The 9623-nt window shown below is 42.3% G+C and overlaps 2 long non-coding RNA genes across 5 annotated transcripts in view; one reads left to right on the plus strand and one right to left on the minus strand.

The window, feature by feature from the left end:
• The window catches only part of LOC135098028 (uncharacterized), a 26805-nt gene extending 17819 nt beyond the window's left edge, over positions 1 to 8986 (plus strand). For 2 of the 3 annotated variants that reach the window (XR_010266471.1, XR_010266470.1), the window contains 4 exons: positions 2320 to 2460; positions 5401 to 6388; positions 6583 to 6691; positions 8712 to 8986. This is a non-coding gene — a long non-coding RNA (uncharacterized LOC135098028). The remainder of the gene's footprint in view (positions 1 to 2319; positions 2461 to 5400; positions 6389 to 6582; positions 6692 to 8711) is intronic. The other variant, XR_010266472.1, reaches the window with a different exon arrangement.
• LOC135098027 (uncharacterized) lies at positions 5680 to 9120 on the minus strand. Of its 2 annotated transcripts, none has more exons than XR_010266468.1 (4): positions 8981 to 9120; positions 8366 to 8530; positions 6295 to 6383; positions 5680 to 5816 (listed from the first exon to the last, which is right to left on the minus strand). It is a non-coding gene; the product is annotated as an uncharacterized LOC135098027 (long non-coding RNA). The 2 variants fall into 2 exon arrangements; XR_010266469.1 differs by having other exon boundaries at positions 8366 to 8534.
• Between the last annotated feature and the right edge of the window lie 503 nt (positions 9121 to 9623).

Raw genomic sequence — 9623 nt, forward strand, 5'->3', positions numbered from 1 at the left:
TTTTGGATGGTTTGAGATTGACTGGGAGGGTTTATGGATGCTTTGAGTTTACAGGGAAGGTTCATGGATGGCTTGATGGTTGGAGCCGGAAGATTTTTGTCTGATCAGGTTTTTTATTATGATAGGTTTGGGAATGGTTTAGAATTTGATGAGGGGAAGCTAATGGATGGTTTGGGACGAGGGTCTGAGTGAAGGAAGGCCTTGACGTTGATAAAGGAAGGTTCTTGGACCGTTTGCAATTTGGCGAGGCAAATTAGTGGACATTTTTTGGTTTGAGATTCGATGATAAAATTTTTGTGGATGGTTTAAGATGTTTCAGGACAAAGGGTTAGGTGAGGGTGACGGAAGGTTTGTGTATGTTTTGGAGTTTGGTTAGGGTTTGGTGAGTGCAGTCAGGAACCTTCCAGCCATCCATCACTCACGGGACACTGGCACTGTGGATGGATGGGCACCAATGAGAGTTTGGTCCACTTGTGTTAAGGCGATTTGTGGCAGCGGACCTGAAACGAGAGAGAGAGAGAGAGAGAGAGAGAGAGAGAGAGAGAGAGAGAGAGAGAGAGAGAGAGAGAGAGAGAGAGAGAGAGAGAGAGAAAGTTTGTTATAACTGATCCGTGGAGGCGTGTCAGACTCTCTCTCTCTCTCTCTCTCTCTCTCTCTCTCTCTCTCTCTCTCTCTCTCTCTCTCTCTCTCTCTCTCTCTCTCATGTACACTTACAACTGACGACACAACAACTAACAACACACACACACACACACACACACACACACACACACACACACACACACACACACACACACACACACACACACACACACACACACACACACACACACACACGTTTCATAACTCATCAAAAGTGTGTGGTTAACTTAGCGTGCCTCGCCTTTCACGGCTTGGTTTGCTTGGCCTGGCTTGCTTGGCCTGGCCTGCTTGGCCTGGCTTGCTTGGCCTGGCTTGGCTTGCTTGGCTTGGCTTGCTTAGCTTGGCTTGGCAGTTATAAATCCACTCTTCAGTCATTCATGCTCATGTTCTCCACGTTCTACTCATGCAAAATTCAGTCATATATTTAAACTCATGTCATTCACGCTTCGGTATTTCACATTGCAGCCATAGATAGACAGATAGATAGTCACAATCCTGCCAGTCATTCCAGTACCCCTTCTTTCACCACCCTCCAGCCTCCCCCATCCTCGCCACTCTCGGACCTTGTTTATCTCTCTCTCTCTCTCTCTCTCTCTCTCTCTCTCTCTCTCTCTCTCTCTCTCTCTCTCTCTCTCTCTCTCTCTCTCTCTCTCTCTCTCTCTCTCTCTCGTCTTTTTTCTTTTTCTCTCTCTCGTCTATTCAATTCTTCGTCAATCAATCATTCATCCCTTTCTCTGGTAAACTCTGGAACTCCCTGCCTGCTTCTGTATTTCCACCTTCCTATGACTTCAAGACTTCAATTCCTTCAAGAGGGAGGTTTCAAGACACTTATCCACCAATTTTTTACCACTGCTTTGACCCTTTTATGGGACTGGCATTTCAGTGGGCATTTTTTTTTCATTAGATTTTTGTTGCCCTTGGCCAGTATCCTTCCTACCTAAAAAAAAAAAAAAAAAAAAAATTCAAGTCTTGTCTGTTCTTTCTTTTCGTTTAACCCTCTCATTACTTATGGCATCGTTTTCCTTCCTCTTTCTTCCTTCCTTCCTTTTTGTATATATTTGATTTCCTTTCTTCGTTTTCTACCTTTCCGTTATTTCGTTTTTTTTTTTTCATCCTTCCTGCCTTCCTTTCTTTCATTTGATTTCTCCCGTTTTCTTTTCCTTCTCTTCCTTTCCCTCTCCTTTTGTTCATACCTTTCCTTTCTTGTTTTATTCTCCGTTTTCCTTTTATTTATTTATTTATTTATTCATTTATTTTTGGTGGGGGAGGCTTTGTTTTTATTTATTCCTTTCTTTTCTCCCACGTTCCTTCCTTCCCTCCTTTCTGCCTCCCTCCCTCCCTCCCTCTCTCACCGGGGCCTGCATCCTTGCATTTTACAACCTACATCCACTTTTACGGGATTGCTCAGTGTGCCTTGTCACAAACAGCCTCGGAAGAACCAAAATACAAGTTAGATATGTTGTTTGTTCTTCATTTGTATTTCTTTGTGAGTGATCTAACCCCTTGCTCTTATCTATTACTGTTTGTTCTTCATTTATGATCGATTTCAACCCCTTGTCGTTATCTTTTACTTCTTGTGTTTCCTTTGTATCCCTCCGAGTGGCCATGTCTATTGGTGTTCGTTCTTCCTTCGTGTTCCTGCTGGAGTGACCTAACCCTCACCTCTCTCTTCCTCAGCTGTGACACAAGGAGCAGCTGTCTCAGCGACGGGGAGCGGTGGACGGCGGATGAATACTTCGGCTCCCGCGCCTTCTTCCGCATCATGTCCGACCCGCCGATCCTGGTGGTGGGTGGCGTGCGTCAGAGGAGTTGAAAAATGTATGGGACACGCTGCTGTGCTCTGCGTGTAGCTGTGAGGTGAAGTACAGACGGCTGCATTGTCTCAGCCTCGGAGGTGCCACTTGCTCAAATTACGAATGGTTTAATCTTATTTTTTGAAGGCTGTGGAATATTACAGTATCTTATAATAAGACAAATGGTATTAAAAGGCATGTCATTTACCGATAAGCATTACACGACAACATTATTGCGGTGATCAAAAGTACACCTGTAAAATGCTGCGTAGCATCATCACTCAGCTGTTTTCAAGGTCACTTGGACTCGGTCCCCCTGCTCCTTTGCTTTGATGATGCCACGTAGCATTTTACAGGAGTACTTTTAATCACCGCAATAATGTTGTCATGTAATGCTTATCGGTAAATTACATGTTTTTTTATACCATTTGTCTTGTTATAAGATACTGCAACATTTCACAGCCTGCAAAAAAATAAGATTAAACCACTCGTACTTTGAGCAAGTGGCACCTCCGAGGCTGCGACAACGCAACCGTGTGTCCGTCATGTCACAGAGCACACCCGCGAGTCCCGTACATTTTCAACTCCTCTGACGGGTAAACAAAGCCTTACAATGCATATGTGTATAGAACATTCTCTACTTACAATTACACGTTCTTTCACCTTTTTAAGTATTTGCAGAAACTCACGTTACAACCTGTATAAGAAATTGCAAGGTGGCGGACAAGCTGTCTCAATATATCAACCACGGGAACAATAGACACCTGTAATCGCTTCACTCAGGGCGTCCAATCCCTTATGCTTTCGGATACAATACTTTACATTCTTCACTTGTAAAATCCATTACCTTTTAAGCCTCACACACACACACACACACACACACACACACACACACACACACACACACACACACACACACACACACACACACACACACACCTTCCCTCAAACTCACTTCATATTTCACCTTTTTTTTTTTCCCACAATGCATTTTAATCTTTCCTGTTCACTAATTAAGCTCCTTTGTGCACCTTATGAATTAATTCGAGCGTTTCATTATAAGTTACAGGAGAGAAGCAAGTGATATTTCTTATTGATTCGGTTTCATATGGAAGGGGAAGGGATAGGAGGTAAAAAAGGGTTATTGTGATAGGTAAGGTAAAAAAGGGTTATTTTTTTTTATTAAAGTTGTTAACTTGCCTGTGAAAAGTGTGTGTGTGTGTGTGTGTGTGTGTGTAATATGTTTTCTCTCTCTCTCTCTCTCTCTCTCTCTCTCTCTCTCTCTCTCTCTCTCTCTCTCTCTCTCTCTCTCTCTCTCTCTCAACGAAAGATAAGAGCGATAGTAAGCAGAAAGAGAAAACTGTTGTAAGGAGAGGAGAGAGGAGAGAGAGAGAGGAGAGAGAGAGAGAGAGAGTGAGAGAGAGAGAGAGGAGAGAGAGAGAGAGAGAGAGAGAGAGAGAGAGAGAGAGAGAGAAATAAAATGGCGTCAACCACTAACACAAAATTAAATTCCTGACCAGATCTCTCTCTCTCTCTCTCTCTCTCTCTCTCTCTCTCTCTAATCCTCATGATCCATCCCTGCTGCACCTAATCACAATGTAATGCCCTATTGTTTGGTTTGTTTTCCCTAAGTGTTCCCCTCCTCACTCCATTTTCCCCTTTTTTCCCTCTTCTTCATTTTTCCTTTTGTCTTTATTCGTATTTTTTCCTTTATTTTTCCCATTTTCCTCTTGTTTCGCCATTTTTTCTCTTATTCTCTCCCTCATCCCCTTTTTTCATTATTTTTTTCCTTTTCCTTTTTCACTATTTCCCCTTTCTCCCCAATCCTCTGTGTGTATGTGTGTGTGTGTGTGTGTGCTGCTGGCTCGTGATTGGCTGGATAGGGATGGCTTGGTGTGGATGCACTGGATTGGTTTGTGGATGGCTATTATTATTATTTGTTTGTATTTTGTTTGTTTACTTATTTATTTATTTTTTATTATTTGTTTGTGTATGAGAGAGAGAGAGAGAGAGAGAGAGAGAGAGAGAGAGAGAGAGAGAGAGAGAGAGAGAGAGAGAGAGAGAGATTGATTTAAGAAGACCACATAAAATTTCTCTCACTCTCTCTCTTTCAATATTTAAGCTTCATTATCTTTCACCATAGTATTTAAAAATATACGACTATGTTGGTTTGTGTATTGGCGTTCAGATTAATTTGCTTTACTTAGTCTTCATTTATTTATTTATTTTGTGTTGGTGTATATAATTTTTTTTCAGTGTTTATTGATGAGATTATATTTTTTTCATAGTGTGTTTATTTAGTCACTTTTTGTTGTAGGTTAATTCAAAGTTGAGCATTTTGACTCACACTTGACTCACCATACTCATCAAGTTGTGTCCTGTATTTTTTGTGTAAGCCTCATATTTTTGAATCATGCATCTAATATACTCTTCACTTGTACACACACATTGTGAGCCTCACTACATTCACGCAGGGCCGCAAGAAAATTAGGGCTTGTCGATTTTGGTTTCATTCTTTATTGTAGACACTGTACAAGATTGCAACATTTGTGTATGTAATGGTGTGTGTGTGTTTGTGTGTGTACAAGATTGCAACATTTGTGTATGAAATGGTGTGTGTGTGTGTGTGTGTGTGTGTGTGTACAAGATTGCAACATTTGTGTATGTAATGGTGTGTGTGTGTGTGTGTGTGTGTGGAGACAATTGTTGGTGAGGGTGTTGGTGAGGGGCTGTGGGGAGTCACTGTGGGTTTGTAAACATACTGTGGGGGACATACTGTAGGACTGTGGAGAGAGAGAGAGGAGAGAGAGAGAGAGAGAGAGAGAGAGAGAGGAGAGAGAGAGAGAGAGAGAGAGAGAGAGAGAGAGAGAGAGAGAGAGAGAGAGAGAGACTTGCAATCATATGGGGAGAGGTGTTATTCACTGTTCTTCATCGCAAAAGTATTGTTCATAGTTGTTCATTGCAGGTGAGAGAAGACACAGTATGTTGAGGGAAGGCAGCTGCACTAGTGACAGCAGCAGCAGAGGCCCACCCACTGCTGCTGCTCCTCTCCTCTTCCCAGCACAGCAGCACACAGGACACATTTCCATCATCTTTAAATCCCGGACACTTGTGCCTTGGTGATAATCTCACAGCAGCAAACCCTACATTGCTCAGGTTAACTTCCAGCTAGAATCATAATATCTGGAGTTATTTTTCCACAAAGAAGGATTCAAAATATCCCCCCCAAAAAATAAGATATTTTTAGAAATGAAAATCCACTCGAATTTTCTGCCTGAAGCTCTCGTTAAAATGACTCCCTCTTGAATCTTGTGTCCGACTCCAGCTGTGTCCAAGAGAATGGATCTCCAGTTTGTAGTGAGACTTCCGAGCCGCCCAGACCTGTGAAGGCGAGCAGTCTGTCAGATAATGAGAGTAGACAACATAAGCAACATAATGAGAGACAAATCATAGTCACAATAATAGAGATAAAATGAAGGCACTCAAGTATTAATGAGAAAACAAAACAGAATAATAAGCAAAGTAAAAATAATGAGACAATAAGGCCAGTCAACAAATAATAGTGAATTTACTGTAGGAAGGGTCTGCTGTACTACTTAATGACCATTCAAGTCTACTTGTCAAAGATGTGTTTACACTTTGAAGTGTCATTTTCTTGTACTATGATACATTTTTTACTATTTTTCTTCCACCTGCCTTAATTAACATTGAGTAGAGTCTCACTAATACAACTTGAATATTACTCAGCCGGCAGTCTTTGCCATGGTGGAGTGTGACACTCTGAATCAGTACTGACATTTTATCATTTACATTTCATTACTTTGATTACTCAACAAAATACTGCATTGTTTTTTGCAACCTGCTGACTGGTGAAGGGACAACGTGTGCTCCTCAACACTTGGTTCTTGCCACGTGCCGCAGCAGACTGACAGCTTCCAGTGGGCCTGTCTGAGGTAATGCACCACACAACATTAGGAATAGGAACAATTATTTCACTAAAACTTTAATTACCTGCACTAAAAACTTTCAATGAGTTTATGTACTTTGTGAATTTAGGAATCTGAAACAATGATTGCACTTATTTAACTACCTGCACTAAAGTGTTTGCTTTAGTTATGGTGTTGACAGTAAGTATAAATACTTTAAGGGGCGTGACCTCCGCCGCATTGCTTCAGCAGCCTTCAAGTCCCGGCAATGAAACGGTTCGTGTGAGGAAGACTGCTTCTGGTGCTACAGGTGGAAATTGTTTCTAGTGTGTAAGTATGTGGTAAATATCTGTGGAAACCAAAGGATGTTTTCACTCGTACCAAACGTTATGGTCATGGAGATATCTCTCTTCCTGCACACAAAACAACTACAACCACCTAATTATTACACACACACCTCCTATACCAGCCTCGAGTCCCCATCTGGTAACGACCCTAAATGTCTTGACACCCCCTCTCAGTTTTTCTTCTTAAACTTCTACAAGATTGAACGCGAATGTTGCAGAACACTGCCTCTCCTCTATTAAGCTTCATCATCCTTTCCTCACTGAAACCCTGGTGTCTGAGGCAACTGACAGTAGCCCCTTTTCAGTTTCCTCTTACTTTCTCTATCCAAAGCTGGATGTTGTGTTTATGTGCGCAATGAAATTAACCTGCTTTCGTGCCCACGCTCTTGAATCTTTCGGGTTTTCCACCACCTGGCTACGACAACAGAGTCCCTTTCATACTAAATTTATCTGTGTTGTATACCTTTCACCTAACTCCTCTGACTGTAAGAAATTCTTTGACTACTTAACTTCCAAAGTGGAGCACATTCTAACTCTCTTCCCTTTTGCAGGGATCTCCATTCTTGGAGACTTCAATGTTCACCACCAGCTTTGGCTTTCCTCTCCCTTCACTGACCATCCTGGTGAACTAACCTTTAAATTTTCTATCCTCCATGACCTAGAGCAATTGGTGCAACACTCTAATCGTATTCCTGACCGTCTTAGAGATATGCCCAACATTCTTGACCTTTTCCTGACCTCTAATCCTTCTGCTTATTCTGTTACCCTCTCTTCTCTGTTGGGCTCTCCGATCACATCTAGTATCTGTATCTTGTCCTATCACTCCAATCCCCTCCTCAGGATCCCCTAAGCGAAGGTGCCTCTGGCGTGTTGGCTATGCTAGTTGGGGGAACCTGAGGAGGTATTTTGCTGATTTTCCTTGGAATGACTACTGCGTCCGTGACGAAGACCGCCCTGTGTGCCGAGTGCATAAGAGGTGATAGTGTCTGGCATGGAGGCGTACATTCCTCACTCTTTTTCTCGACCTAAACCTCCAAAACTTGGTTTAACATAGCTTGTTCTCGTGCTATACATGAGAGAGATGTGTCCCACCAAAGGTGCTTAAGCCTTCCATCACCAGAATCTCATGCACTTTACATTTCTGCCCGGAACCATGCCAAGTCTGTTCTCCAACTAGCCAAAAACTCCCTTCATTAATAGTGTCAAAACCTTTCAAGATCTAAGTCCCCCCCGTGACTCTCTGCCACTTAACCCAAAAACATCTATAATAACTTTGATTCTTCTTTCCCTCCTTTATTTCAATCAGATGGCACCACTGCTTATCACATCTATCTCTAAAGCTGAACTCTTTGCTCAATCCTTTGCTACAAACTCTACCTTGGACGAATCCAGGTTTGTTCCTCTCTCTCCTCCACTAGCGCAGACAAGACTGTCAGTATACAATGGACATGACACACTGAGGCAGCTGGTACTGCTTTGGCTCTAAATGTTATAATAATACTCTGCCACTTTGTTGACGAGTGACAATACAACCTCTCGTTCCTCAGACTGTTCTTTTCACGTAACAGCCTCAAACCAAATCCTGAAATACTGAACCAACATGAACCACCTCTGCTATCAAGTAGTCAGCACTGTGAAGGGCTGTACAGTTCCTTACCTCACTAAATAATAATACTTTCTGATCCAATCTGTCTCTGTCTGTCTGTCTGCTGCCATGGCTTGACCTGCTCTTCTTTCATCTGTAGCTTCCATTCTGTCTGCCGTCTCCCTGCATCCTCTTGTCCCACCACACCATCCTCCCTTGTGTGTTTGCTGCCACTGTCTATCTAGAAAAAAATGTTTTCTACCAAACCTTGAACTAGTACAACATGAACCACCTGTGGTCTAATCTTTCTCCAGCATTTCTTCTGTCCACTGTCACTGTCTGAACCAGTCACCTAACACACCATCCTTCCTGCCACGGTCATCCCTCTCTGATGCTCTTCTCTTTCTCCCTCTCTCAGCGTGGTGGCAGCACGGGCCTCGGCACTCTCTGGCACCACGGCAGGTGTCAGTGAGGCAGGCAGGTGTTGGTTCAAGTCCTGGCAGTGTCACTTCGCTGCTGTATTGTTTGGTGCAGCGGATGATGCTACGTTTTTCATCACTTAGTGTAACACAGAGTCTATTTTTGCTTGACGTTATTTGTGTTGGTAAGGCATTTCCACTATATAGTGGTAGATATTCTGGGAAATAAGGAATTAGCAATACTAAGACATGCTTGAACAACACTCACCAGTGTGGAAGACTTGTCAGGCAGTGGCTGTAGTGGCTTCACTTGAACCACGACCATGTTCTCCTCAACCCTTGGAAAGAGAACAATTCATCTGAAATGGAGATACAAAGATATTGGGGAAAATTTAAGAGAGAGACGCTGCAAAGTGTAGCTGACAGTGTGCGTGTCGTCATCAAGAGGAGGGGCTCTAAAATGAAACAGTAGGACACTCGTGAAGACATTCATACTATCTTTTCTCAAGGGAAGTGTGTGTCGTGCGTGTTAACAACGTCAGGCGCGGACATTTTTTGCATCAAGGGTGATGTACGATCCGGACATGAAAAAAGTTTTTTTCTTTTATAATTTTCTATTTTTTTTTCCGCTTCTTTTGATATACGAGTATGTAACGTTTTGATAAGAACTAAAAAAATCCCCTTATGTAAAGAGGTCTTCTGTTATGAAATTCCCACGGTTTCGCCCCGCTGCGAGGACATGTCACACTAGTTTTTTTTTACATTTTTTTTTCTCTTTTCATATATTTTTCTGACATACCCGTTCTTCTTCACTCTCCCATGAATAACTAACGGTTCTCTTGCTGCATACAATATTAGAAAGCACGAAATTCTAGGTCTAACTATTTTCTCAAATTGATATACGAAAAAAA

This window comes from Scylla paramamosain, unplaced genomic scaffold, assembly GCF_035594125.1.
Source record: "Scylla paramamosain isolate STU-SP2022 unplaced genomic scaffold, ASM3559412v1 Contig41, whole genome shotgun sequence".
Taxonomy (NCBI): Eukaryota; Metazoa; Arthropoda; class Malacostraca; order Decapoda; family Portunidae; genus Scylla; species Scylla paramamosain.